Genomic DNA, 13955 nt, shown 5'->3' with positions numbered 1-13955 from the left:
TGCAAACCATTGAATTGTTAAATCAGACCCTCTTGAATCAGAGATGTTACCTGGTGCCAAGCTTTACCGAGGATATCATAGATGTGAGTAACCAAGCAGCACACGTGAAGCAGAAGGTTCAGAGCCTCCAACATGACTCCCCAAGTCGTCTCCTCTCGCATTGGGTGGTTCCGACCCAGGTTAATAGGGGAGGTTTCTAACAAAGGTGCATAGTACTTTACTTCCGTGGAAGGAACATTTTAGGTCATGAAATATTTCCTTTTATACTCAGTTTCTCATCTTAGATGACATTTTCTAGGGAGCTATATGACATAAATCCATAGATGCTGGGTTCCCTTACCATAAAGCAATCCTAAACAACTAGATGCATCATGCTAAAACATTCTATAGACAAAAATTGTCTTGCCAGCAAAAACCACTTGGTTTGTATACCATGAGGTCTGCCAGTAGGATGATCATAATGAGATGAGACTAGGTCTCCTGCCTTCTTTCTCTCTCTAGAGGGCTCCCCCTTCCTAGAAGATCTGCTGCTTTAACCACTGACTTCCCAGTTAAGAAGTCTAAGGAAGATTTCCCTTTGTGTAAGACGTACAGACACTGTACCACACACACCCATTCTGAACTCAATCAACTTTAGGTGTTCCAGCTCCGTAAAGGTATACTTTAACAAGTCAGCCAAAACCAACCCCCTTAGTCCATTTTAACGTAAGCAAACTACTTGTGTTTTATATCTAGGATATAATTGTGTAATGTTAAGTGTTCAAACAACTACAAAAAGGCTAATAATCTTTTCTAAAAGATGAAATTTATAGCAATCATTGAAGGGAAATTGACTTTGTATTTGGAAAGGCTTAGCAGCTGATTCTAATAATAAATAATACACTACCACCCCTGGTAATTTTTATTATTGATTACAAATGAAACTAGTGTGTTTGTCAATGAAAACCATATTAAAGTGAGCAATAAGCTGTTTTATTTTTAAAGCAGTAATGAAGGGTGTGCTTTTTCGTTAGCTTTTTCTATGCTTTCATTTATTTTGCTACTGAATTGATGTTTTATTGATTGTTTGGTATTTGCATTTGGTAGATGTTCAAATGAAAAAGCAGAAGGTGGTTCTTCTCAATGCTTGCATTAGTGCCCTTGCAGCCATGTGCGAATGCATTCAATACATGGAATTGTGCATGTGTGTGTGTTTACCACTGGATTAGTCAGGGTTCTTCAGAGAAACAGAATCAATAGGATGCAGATGGACATGGAAAGAGATTTATTATAAGCAACTGGCTTGTGTGATGATGGAGGTTAGAAAGTCCAACATCTGTAGGGTGGGCCAGCAGGCTGGAGACCCAGGAAAGTCAATGACGCAGATGAAATCTGAAGGACATCTGCTTCAGAATTCCCTCCCGTTCAGGTTGGTAAATGGATTGGATAGATAGATAGTAAGATAATAGATAGATAGATAGTAAGATAAACAGATAGATAGATAGATAGTAAGATAAATAGATAGTAAGATGGATAGATAGATAGATAGATAGATGATAAGTAGATAGATGATTGATAGAGAGGCTGGTATTTTTGTTCTATTCAGGTCTTCAAGTGATTAGGTGAACCCCAGCCACATTGTGGAGGGCAATCTGCTTTACCCAAAGTTCACTGATTTAAATGTTGATCTCATCCAAAAGCACACTCCAAGGGAACACATAAAATTAACCATCACATCAATCTTTCTTCCTTGTATTTTTCAGTTAACATTCATCCTCCGTTATTGGATGGTGATGGCTGAAGTGGTGGCCAGTAGCCCATTCTTGACTATTGTGGACAGACACGGAGAAACCGATGTAGGCAAAATGGGCCCTTGTGATTCCAGAGCATACTGAAGATCCTGCCAACTTTCAGAGATCACGTGATATATTTTATGCTAAAGAGAAACTGAGAAAACAAGAAAATAGGGATTCTCTGCCTAGCATGTGCAAATTAGAACCACCACCTCTGCTTTCTCTAGTAATTACATCACAGTGGACTGGTTAGATTTCAATATAAGTTTACACACACAAGCACACACATGAGAGAACAGTATAAAAGTTTTCTTTGATGTTGTTACTGATGTCAACCTCTATAAGCTTTAGAATATGTGCTAATTTTTGATAAAGAGGTGTGTATATATACAAAAATATAGTATATAAAAATGTAAGAGTGTTATGTAAAAAATAGAAAATACACATACTATATTCTATTGACATTACATATCAGCACTCTTTTTATAACAGCTTCTATCTTTTGGAATAAATATTATTTGTTCCTCTTACTAAAGAAAGTTACTCAACTACATTTTTAGGCTTTCATTGCAACAGTTCCTACTTCTTGCTAGGTGCTATTGGCACAATTGCTTCTGATGAAAAGTTCGTGATATTGTAGTAGAAGCGGACAATTAAACAGATTATTACGATGAATTACAATACTCCTGTAATTTGGGAGGGAGAGGATAAAGGACTCTAACTCAATCTGATTGCGTTTGAATTGGTTTTGTTCTATAGTCGTATATAGGTTGTCATCAAACAAAGCATTTTGAACTCATATGTAAAGCACAGGAAATTTTTTTAGCTCTTCTCATCTCTTGTCTCTGCATGACCTCATGCAGGGTTTGAAAAACTAGGCAAATAGCTTGCAGGCCAAATCTGGTGTTCTGCCTGTTTTAATAAGTCAAATTGTATTTGAACACAAGCCATGTTCTTTTGTTTATGTTTTGTCTAGGTTGTGTTTATGCTACAACAGAACTGAGTAGTTGCTACTGAAATTGTATGGTCTACAAAACCTGAAATATTTTCTCTCGTCTGTCACAGGAAAAGTTTGCCAATGCCTGCCCCAATGAATTAGCGAGTTAACTGCTTAAAATTACATCAGGGCTCCCACGGAAACATCTGGTTTTTACGGAGAATGCTTCTGCTTTGTTTTAGTAACTCATTAGTGACTTTTATGGGGGGATATTTGTTGAGAGGTAGTTTGTAGGACATTGAAGACTACTATCAATTATACACACTTTGTGATTCAGTCCAAACTTTGGCCTGCCCACTGGTTGTTATATAATTTTGAGTGAATTTTTGGGTGACAATTTAAAGGGTTGATGAAGACATCTCTAAAGATGGCCAGAAGCAAATTAATCAATGACTTCCATCCATGCAAAAGGAAATTGCAATCAGGAAAAGCGTGAAAGAATATATCTGAGCATAAAGACAAAGTGGATGGCTGCACACCTGTGTTTTATAGCTCCATCTCCCTTTTCTTTATACCTCTTGGGTATATCTTCCTTCATGGTCTGCTGGAACCCCTAATTTTAAATCCAAACTTATCACCTGCCTTTGGATTCTCTGACTTCTGCCCTCAGCATCATCTCTGTGTTCAGATCTCTTATTTCTGCCCTTGGTTTCACCAAAAATAACAAGTGAAAGTCCTCAGACATCCTTGACTCTTTCTTCTAATTCACGTTTCACTAAACGTTTGCGCAATTTAACTCTTCAGCTCTATCATTTCAATCATTTTCTCTCACTGATTTGTTAAAGAGTCACAGACTTCAGCTTCTGAGTACTCAAATTTTGAAGATATATGATGAAATGTTTCCCAGTGGTAATTTTCCAGTAGCTGCTATATGCTATTTTTATTGTTGTCATGTGAGTGGGACCTAGTGTCATAGAACCGACTGTTTCATGGTGGGAGTATGATGCGGGTTGCCATGCTCCATATGGGATTGCAAGTGTCTCTTTCCTGAATTTCTGTCAGGGAAGACTTCCTTATAGATCCTCAAGAATTATCCTGTCATAACTTTTATTAATTCAATAAGTCCAAGACAATTTCATTCCATGAGGTTCTGTAGATTCCCGTATCTGACCCCATATCTCCCAAATCCCCAGATTCTGGAAGCTTTCATTGGCCTTCTGGAATTCACACATCCCTCAGCAAAACCCTCCTTAATGTCAACATTCTTTGAACATTTGCTCTACCTTCTTATTCTCACTGAAAGCTGGCTCCTCCTGGAGGACACCTTTATGCCTGTAGCACCCTTCAATAGGGAACATTCTCTTTTTTAATCCTCTGATCTTCTGGGTTTCAAGGTTGCAAAATGTCTTTCTGACTTCGCACAACTTCTTTTAGAATTTCATCTTCCAAAAAGTCCAGTCGTGTCCACAGACACGACTCTTGTCTTAGTAAATGAATAGTTCAAAATCCATGAGGTTTCAGTCCTAGGTACATATTGGAATTTCCTGGGGGAGCTTTGCAAAATGGCAGACTTCTCTCTATTCCCCAAGATTCTGATTCCATTATTCTGGAACTTAGGTCTGTGCTTTCAAAAGTGTCCTCGTTGAATCTTATACACAGTTAGGATTAGGAACCATAAATGTTGATGATCTTTCCAATACATTGGTGTGCCCATTTCTTTATCTCTTTAATGACTTTTCTTCTTTCCTAACTCTGACACTCATGCCCATACGCCACACCTCATCACTTCATAACTCTGCTTTTATTTGTAACACTCTCTGATCACCACTTACAATCTTTTCATTCACTTTGTCACACCCGCAGTGCTCAGCTTTGCTAATACTTAAATCCATTGTTTTTTCTGTCTATCATTGCTTTGCTATTTCCTGTCTCTCTCTTGTTCTTCTGGGCATGCTTACCTAGATTAGATGACATGTTCCCTTATGATATTTGTTGCTTACCTTCACCTGTTACTCTCTCCCCCCTCTCTATGTATTGTGGAAAGATCCCTCTCTTGAAAAACAAGCATGCTGACAGTTTAGTATTTTATCCTACAGGATAGATTAGTTTATACTGCAGTAATAAAAATCGTATGCTAATTCTCAGTGCTTTAAGCTAGCAAAGGTTTATTTCTAACTCTGCTAAGGTCTTGACAACTCCTCAGGACAACTATTTGCTGTGCAAATGGAAGTGTCCCTATTTTGTAGCTCAACAATCTGGAACAGTTGACCTCCTTAGTGTATATAGGAAGGGAAAGAACACTGGATAATTCCACATAAGCTTGGTCTCATATATTTCACTGTTGAGAAATAGTTACATGGCCCCACCCCACAACCAGGAGCCTGAGACATGCAATCTCCAGGTGTGTGGAGGGGTTGGGAATCAATTACTGGTGACTGTAAGTAAGGCTGACCACAGAACATGGAGACTACGTTACTGATCAGGAATTGAAAATCAGAGAAGTTATACTATTTGGTCAAACCTCACCAACATTGAGAATGACAAGATATGAAAAAAGCTTTTCCTGACTCTCAACATGAGTTATACTCCTACAGCAGAGGAACAATCCATTGCAGGACAGGATGTCACACTTGGGCTATAAGTGTGATTGGAAGACCAGTATCATGTTCCTTCTTCATGCATTCACTGATCATAGGCACTTGAATTTTTAAAGTCTCCGGAATTGGCTTCCTCTGTAGTTCCCAAAGCTCCTGGTTGTCTCATCTTGACCAGATTCACATATTTGTCTTGTCTTCTTGACCCAAAAAGGCACCTGAGTTTTTGGCTTTCACCTATAACCTCTGTAAAACATAATCATCTAAGGTATAATAATCCAGTGCGTACCCATTTGTTGGACCATTATGGTCAATACGGGAACTTTACCACAAAGACCTCTACAATTAACTTTGTTTAATCTCCTGCCAACGAACTGAAAGAAAAATACAATAAAAACTGATGACTTATTTTGTTTCTTAAGACCTTAAGCCTGGAAATATTAGGCCAGCCATGGTACACAAGCTTTGAATAAATCAGTGGAAAGATTTTTCATTTAAATGACCAATGTTCTCTTTGCTTGGTCTCCTGATCTTAGTAAACTGATATTACCCTCTTGAATAAATAATGTTTTGGGATTATAAGTGCTTTATTCTGATGATTTCTTCCCTTCGAGGAGCAGAGTAGGTGTCAGGGAGCATCTACTTAATGCTGAAACTTACTGTGTCTGGATTTAGCTCCCAGCTTTTGATGCGTTTTGGTTTTAATTGTGTTTAGCATTTAACAGCCACAAACAAAGCCCAATGGTAATCAAATTCATCTACCATTGCATTTGAGAGAGAGGTGCTCTGCAAATCAATTTCAGTTAGCTAAAACATCATCAGTTGCATTAAATAGATCACCAACTATGGATTAAATTCTCCTCCTTGCAGTCTTGTCCCAGGAAATTGTTTGGGAATACAAATTCAGACCTTTAAGACTGTAGTCTGAGCTGCTTAGTAACCCTGGATAAAATGAGTATTTCAGAGTTGAGTTCTTAATATTCAAAATATTGCATTTCAAGAAAAATCGCCAAATAACTGGAGGGATGGAAGGAGAGACGATGCTCATTGACTGGGAAATGGCAAGGCATCTCAAACAGCCCTTCCCAGCATTTTGCAAATGGTTTAAAATTTTTCCTACCCAGTTTCTCCCAGAGTAAAGAATTCCATGCCTTTACTGGTGGGTATGTCCTCCTTACTAGCTACATGATAACAGTCTCATTAACAACCTCTATGCCTCACTTTCCTTGTCTGCAAATAACTACAGTACATTTGTTATGAGACTAAAATTAGGTAATCCAGGCAAAAAGTGTGGTGATTCCTGGTACAGAGAAATCCCTCACAAACATTGGCCCTCATGACTATTCCTCCTGCCTGTTGCACTGTTCTGAACAGAAGTGGGATGAAATCAGCTCTCCTGACTTATAAATAACTCAATGTTGTGGTGCACATCCAGCCATTTTCAAGAGTGTGGAAGCAAAAGCCTACCAATTTGGGGAGTGTGTTCTGAAAACAGGAAAAGACAGTGTTTTATCTGCTGATGTATTGATCTTCCTAGATGAACAGCAGTGGTGAATATCTGCATAGGTTGAAAACGCCTATCAATTGGGCACACCAGCCTTAAGTGCAGTTGAAATTTAAGCAACATGATGGATATTGGTTCCTTAATGGAAACTCTAAATATGATGTTGTGGGTTTTACTGTGAATTTATTTACTTACTCAAAAGGGGATAAAATGGCAGGACTTCAAGGCTATGCCAAAGAGGTGCCCACTTGGATTCCAAAATAGATGCTTACTAATCTCTCTATTTCCCAGTCAGAAAGTAAGAATTGAATTTAAGAACATCACGCTATAAGGAAGGATGAGTTCTAACCCCGGGTTACTCTCCTTGTCACCATGGGCAAGCCAAAGATCTCCAAGATCCTTCATCTGAAAGGCAAGGATAAAATATTTGTCCTACCAGTCTCATTGGGTTATTGTGAACATAAAATGGCTAACGGCACGTGAGATGTTATATAAATTATAAAGTCCTATGAAATGTAAGGGTTCTGCATTTACTCTGAAAGTTTGTCTCTTTCTTTCTAGTATGATTCCAATTCCCTGATCCATCATCTCTTCCTTTGTACCCCCTGGAGTGGCTTACTCCCCCTTTTTCTAGGTTAACAAGTAGTGAGCTCTAATATTGAATTAGCTTTTCCTGATTCTGCTTTGAGGGTGCTGAAGAAAAGCGTGCAACGTGTTAGCTGATATAACTTTAAATTATAAAAACTATCCTCAAGGTAGACTGCGGTACTTCCACAAAGCCCTACTATTTTCTCCTAGTTATTTCATTCTGCCAATCCCTCGCAAGACTATTTTGCACTTTCTCCTTTCTGCCAAAACCTCCAACACTTATTTGTGTTCCTCACACCCAGCCAATGACATTGCTTTTCATTTATCTAAAAAATAAAGCATATTCAAGGGAACATGCCCATGTTATCATATGCACATATACCCATGTTGAGGAAAGTGTTAGTATGATGGACCTGTCTTAGTCAGTTCTCACTCATCTCTCTAGTTATGATGATGGCCCTTGATCAAACTCTGAGAACAAAACTAGTAGAATGTTCACATAGTAACTGGGTCACAATATTCTTCTATACATTCAAGGCAGTGGGTTAAGATGAACCAGACTGACAACATTATTTGACATAAACATGAACATTCATGATGTGCACCTGGGGCAGTGTTTGGGCTCATCACCATAGTTGGTCACCCAACAGTATGTGCTTATGTGATCAGCCCCCTTGTAGAACTCTAGACCCTAGGACTCAAGCTGGATTCTCTTGGTGGAAATCTTGCACGTATCTCATCAGTTGAGAGCTTGAGAGAAAAGTACGTCCTGTGTGACTCTCACAGAGGAGGACAGGGAGAACGTCAAAGATTGTGTGTGACTTCTCTAGACTTCATCTATGGATGTCTTTTTCCCACTGTTTTTTCCTGAAGTCTCTCCCTTCACCTGGACACTAGGTTCAATCTCTTCTCACCTACACATGCATGATGCTCTATTGATATTCTTCTCAACTGATGACCTTTCCTTCTACAGTATCATTCCATCAACATAAAGTATGCTGCAACGTAACCACATCAAAAAAAAAAACAACTATCAAGACCCTGCAAAGCTTACATCCCCCTCTCAGTATTGTCAAGGATCTCTGCTCAACTATACTCACCATATCTAATTCATCTCCTGAAGTTCTTTGTGAATCTACTCCAATAAGATTTTCCTTCTTACTGCCCCACCAAGACCACTCTCATCTTCATTCCCAGTGTCTCTATGCTAACAAACGCAATAGTCATTTTTCTACCCTCAGCGTGCTTGGTTTATCAGCTCCATCTGAAGTAGTTGACAACTTTCCTTACTTGGCCCCAAGGATGCTGCTCTTATTTGGACCTCCTCTGGACTTGTTCGTCAGTCCTTTTTCAGAGTTTTTGGCAGTTCTTTCACTTTCCCAAAATTCTAAAATTTGAAAGGTTTCTCAGCTCAGTCTTAGGATGAACTCTTCTTTTTATAAATTCACTCCATAGTTAATCTCATTCTGTTCTACAGGTTTAAATATCTTTTAATTCCTGATAGTTCCCCAATTTATATCCAATTTATTCTTTGCTTCCCCCAGAACTTTAGAAAAGTCTAAACTTATATATCCTACTGCCAATTAGCCACCTACGCTTGGATGCATTACATACATCTCCAGCTTTGCCTGTTAAAAAATAAACTCTTAAGTTCCTCCTCCATTCCTAATTCTGGTCCACCATAGTCTTTCTCATATACACAAAAAATTATACCACGTGTCTAACAGTAGCTCAGACCAAAAACCTTAAAGTCTTTCTTTTCGCCTTTTATGTATAACTCACATTCAATTGATCAACATATTCTAACTGTTCTCATTTCAAAATACGTCCAGAATCTAAACATTTTCCATGACCATATTTCTATCATCCTCTTTCATCCCCCACCATTGTTCACATCCTCAATTACAATAGCATTTTATCTGGTTTCTTTTCTTTCATCATTGTCATCGTTTGGTCTGTAGTTAGAGTTCTCATTTTAGACTAAGTCAGGGCATGCCTATCTTGTTCTCAAAACTCTCCAATGATAACTACCTCACTCAGAATAAAATCTAGTTTTCAGAAATCCTACAAGACCTTCTCCACTCTGACCTCGTTGCTTCCCATTTCTCATTGCAAACCCCACTTCCTGTGTTCCAGCCACATGTTGACCTGCCACTCTGCACCTCCTTCAGCATCACAACCAAATTTGAAACTCAGAGATTTTATCTTTGCCATTTCTGTTCCTTTTGCCTTCCATGCTCTCTGCATGGCTTGGTTCCTCACTTCTTTTGAAATACAACATTTTCAGAGGGGCTTGCTCTAAACACTGTACAAAAGATTTCCATGTGTTACTCTCTACTCCCAACACCGAGGTCTTCCTTTCCACTTATCACCATTACCTGACATATTGCATATTCATTGGATCATTATCTTTCTTTCCCCTCTAGAATATGAGTCCCCTAAAAGATGAGCCTTTTCTGCTTTGTACACTGTTGTATGTCAAATGCTTAGAAGAGTACTCAACATACAATAAGTCCTCAGTAAGTGTTTCTGAATATATTCAACAGGATCTTGACTGCTAATATTTAAATTCACATAGAAATGAAAAGTACAAGGTCTAAGGTTAAGTAATATAATTGCTTCTAATGTAAATTCACATAATTTGCCTTTGTTAATTTGCTGTCCGTTTAAGCTAAATCATTGGTTGGTCTTAAGATAATTCATAGGGGTTGCATCCTGAGATGGACCTGCAGATGAAGCTTTTCCTCTTAGTGTATATAACATTCACTTTCTCTGCCAAGGGGAAACAAATCATGTATTTTATTTTAAGTTAATATTGTTACAAATTTTGGTGCATTTTGGTCATTCTCAAGCTATGGAATAAACCAAACCAAAAGTAAAACTAAAATCTTCCCAGTCTTATTACTTCCTAATTGTGTTATCTCTCGGAAATGGCAATTGAAGTCTTTGGTAGCGGAAGTTTCACGGATTGCTTGTAGGGTCATTTTGGGGTGATGGTTTCCTTTTATCCCCAAATGTTTAAAATGCTCAAGTCACCAGAGAGGGTGGCTAGCATGTGTTCTGTATAATTTTTATTACAACAAACATTTGCTGTTTGTAGCTATTTATTTTGAGGGACATGATTTGGCTCTCAGCATATCCAAATCAAGACCCTTTCAGTGACAGAAATCCAATTCAAAATAATAAGAAGAGCAATTTATAGGCTTTTGTAACGTAAAAGTCAAAAATGAAGGTTTCAGGCACAGTGGGATCCAGGACTTAAACCATGTCACTTTTCTTTCCTTTGTTTCTCTCCTTTGTAGAATGTTTGTTCATGTCAATCCAAGACACATTCCTCAGTTTAGCAAGCTGAGAAGAAAGGCAATTTCTTTATCAAGAAGAACTTTGGTGGAAAATTAATGCTGAGGATTTAGATTTTCCTGGCTTGGATAACTGGTCCATCACTACACCAACCACTGAACCCACCTTTGGAGCTAGAGGGGCTACCACATTCTGGCCAAGCTATGACCACATGCTCCTTCTGGTGGCCTGAAAAAGAGACGTAAGCTCGGCTTCATTCAGACCTACTAGAAAGAGGGTGAAGGGATACAGATGAAGCAATATATCCTCTAGAACATACTGCAATGTAAATGTATTCATTATTTTCACGAGGAGGGCCCCCTCTCATGAATAGTGATATGATATGATAATCTGGATATTTTTAGGTTTAATAAAATGACCATCAGGTTTGTAATTGCTACCACAACTTATTAATATTGCACCTCAGTTTGGAGAGTAAAATGCAATTTTCAAAGAGTTCTGTGCTTTGGTAGGTTTGGGAGTTTGAAGTCCAGCACATTTTAGTGTTGTTTTGTGTACAACTTTTATACAGCTAAGATATGAAGTCACTACCCCCTATAAGAGGCACCCCATCATCCTAGCTGGCATTCTTTCTTTCTTGGCCATCCAGAGTTTTCAACTGAAGGCTGGTATTTAATGTTGAAATTTAAGCACAATCTACGAGCTGACTGAGTTGGAACACCAAGTCCCTGAGTCTTAGGGGAGTTGAAAAAATACTAATATGGAAGCCTAAACTCCACCACATCATAGAGAGAAGTCTTAAAAGCCGAGATGTTAGCATTTGTAGTATATTCAAATGTATTCCCCCAATGCTAAACGAAAATGTGTCCTCTATAACTGTGGACACTCTTTTCCTGTTTATTACTTGCTCCTCTAGACTAGATGGCAGACCTTCTGAAAAGCACCCCTCCTCAAATAAACATCTTCACAAAATAAATTTTGCCTAGGAATTTTTTAATAAAGATTTTGTATTGTAGTATATTTTAGAGATAAAAAACACAGAAATTGAAGCAATCTTACTTTTGTCTCTTTGAGATTGAGGATATTACTTCTCCTCTGCTCCTCATTGCTGGCCTTTGATCTATTATGTTAATGGAAAAAAGTATTTTTTCTAAGTTCATTGTGTTGGAAGAAAAAAACATTGTATCCAATGTGATTTCCTAATATCCTGTGGGTAATAATTGTTAAGGTGTTTCTATATTGAGCTTTCTGAAAAGCTGAATTGTCTCTTTTGTTTACAAGTGATTGGATTTGCCATGTTAAAAATTTAAGGAGTAAATCAGCAAGATTAGGAAAAAACTAAGTTGACATAAATTAGAATATGGGATTGGACACAAGTGGAAACAGAAAAGTTGCAAATAAGAAACAAAAATGCAATTAAGAAATTACAACATGAGGAAAATATATCATGAAAGTGAGCTTGGAAAACAAATGGAAAAGGAGCTGAGGAAGTGGGAAAATAAGTGAATGTGAGAGTAAAGGATTTGGAGAGAAAGGGAAAGATGGTGGAAGAAGGGCGAGATTTTGAGCCACATGAGAGGCAAATATAAATTTCTAGGAAATGCGTGATTGACTTGATTGAGCAAAGAAGTTAAGTGACTTTCTCAGTCACACAGCTTAAATGCAGTAGAGCAAAGATTTGAACTGAGGGTGAATCTGATCTGAGGGTCTTTGACTTGAGTCACAGCACAGTGTTATTTGCAATGACATCCTCAATCTGGATTGTGGAAATGATTGAAGCTTCCCTGTGAAGTAGCCCCACAACTGGTATTTTCCATGGATATATGCATTTATCGCTGATACTTTCTATTGTATATCATGATTTGTAAGCATATTTCAAATTCACTCCAATTCACTAGATATTCACTTTGATATTATTGTTTCAAAATAAAAAATATTAGTTAATAAAAAGATCAAAATATTATATATCCTTTAGAATATGGTAAAAGTAAAGTTTGTTACATTCTAAGAATGGACATTATTAGCTCCTACATAAAATAAAATTTCTACAGTCAGACTAATTGGCTGACAAACATGGGCTCACTTTTAATTCCTATTGCATGTAGATAATTATAGTTTGGTGATTATCATTTTATATCTATTCCCTTTATCTTATCCAATATGTCTTTGTCAAATTGAATTACATGTATGTCCATATGTAATATATTATACAATGTGTAAAATATATAATTATATTAACCCTCCCTGAAAAAGACAGAGAAATAAATAAGACACATTATCATATTTTGCCTTCCATGGATTTGACATTGTTTTGTTTCCTGAGATGATTCTATTTGAAGACTAAATCTTACTTTCCCTAAATGAGGTAATGAGTATGGATAAAGTTCCTTTTTAATCTGAGAAGTGCAAAATAAAGCTAGTTTTTATGATAAAAACTGATTTTGAAGGAGCGTGGTGATTTGATGACTTTCTGTGACATCACAATGTAGGAAATTCAGTCAGTGAAGTTCCACTGAGAACTGGAGTCCCTTCCAGGGTCCGGCAGCCAGGCTCAGGGAGGCCCTGCAGACATTCCATAAGAGTCTTGTCTGTGCGCGAAAGTGTAGGTGGCATAGGCTTGGCCAGCAGGACCATGCCGATCATCTGACTGTTGGGTATAAGCCATCAGTGCTGTAACCAGGACAAGATTTCCAGGAACATCCCATCACATGGAAATATATACGGTGCTCAATCTTTTAAGGATTTAAAAGATCACCAGTTTTTAACCCTGCCACCTCATCAAATCTCTTCCCCTCTCCATTCCACCCCGATCCCGCTGAGAGGAGGGCATTGTCCTGGCCCCTTGGTCATCTCAGAAGAGAGATCCTCAAAGGCGAGGAGAGGATTCCTATGAATCAGACCGGTCTTCATTAGGGCACCTACATTTCAGCATCTTCCCTCTTCTCTCCCTCCATCCCTTGTAGCTTTCTACTCCATCCATTTGAGTCTATTTCTTGAGCCTAGTCTCACTGCGAATGATACTCTATCATTTTCCCAATTACCATGGCTAAATCACATTTTAGCAGTCTACATAGATTATCAAAATTATTGCAACGACTGAATTGATTGCGTTAGCTATAAAACTGATCTAGTTGCTGATACATTAATATAGTAAAATTTATTTTGTAGAAAGCCCCAGAAACCTTAAAGGAAAACTAGCAAAATGAAGTATGCGTGTCTTAGTTTCGTGTATTTAATTTCGTTGTCAATATCACCTCTCG

This window comes from Equus quagga, chromosome 10 (genome assembly GCF_021613505.1).
Source record: "Equus quagga isolate Etosha38 chromosome 10, UCLA_HA_Equagga_1.0, whole genome shotgun sequence".
NCBI lineage: Eukaryota > Metazoa > Chordata > Mammalia > Perissodactyla > Equidae > Equus > Equus quagga.
The sequence above is the reverse complement of the archived record's forward strand: the minus strand, read 5'-3'. Positions refer to the sequence as shown.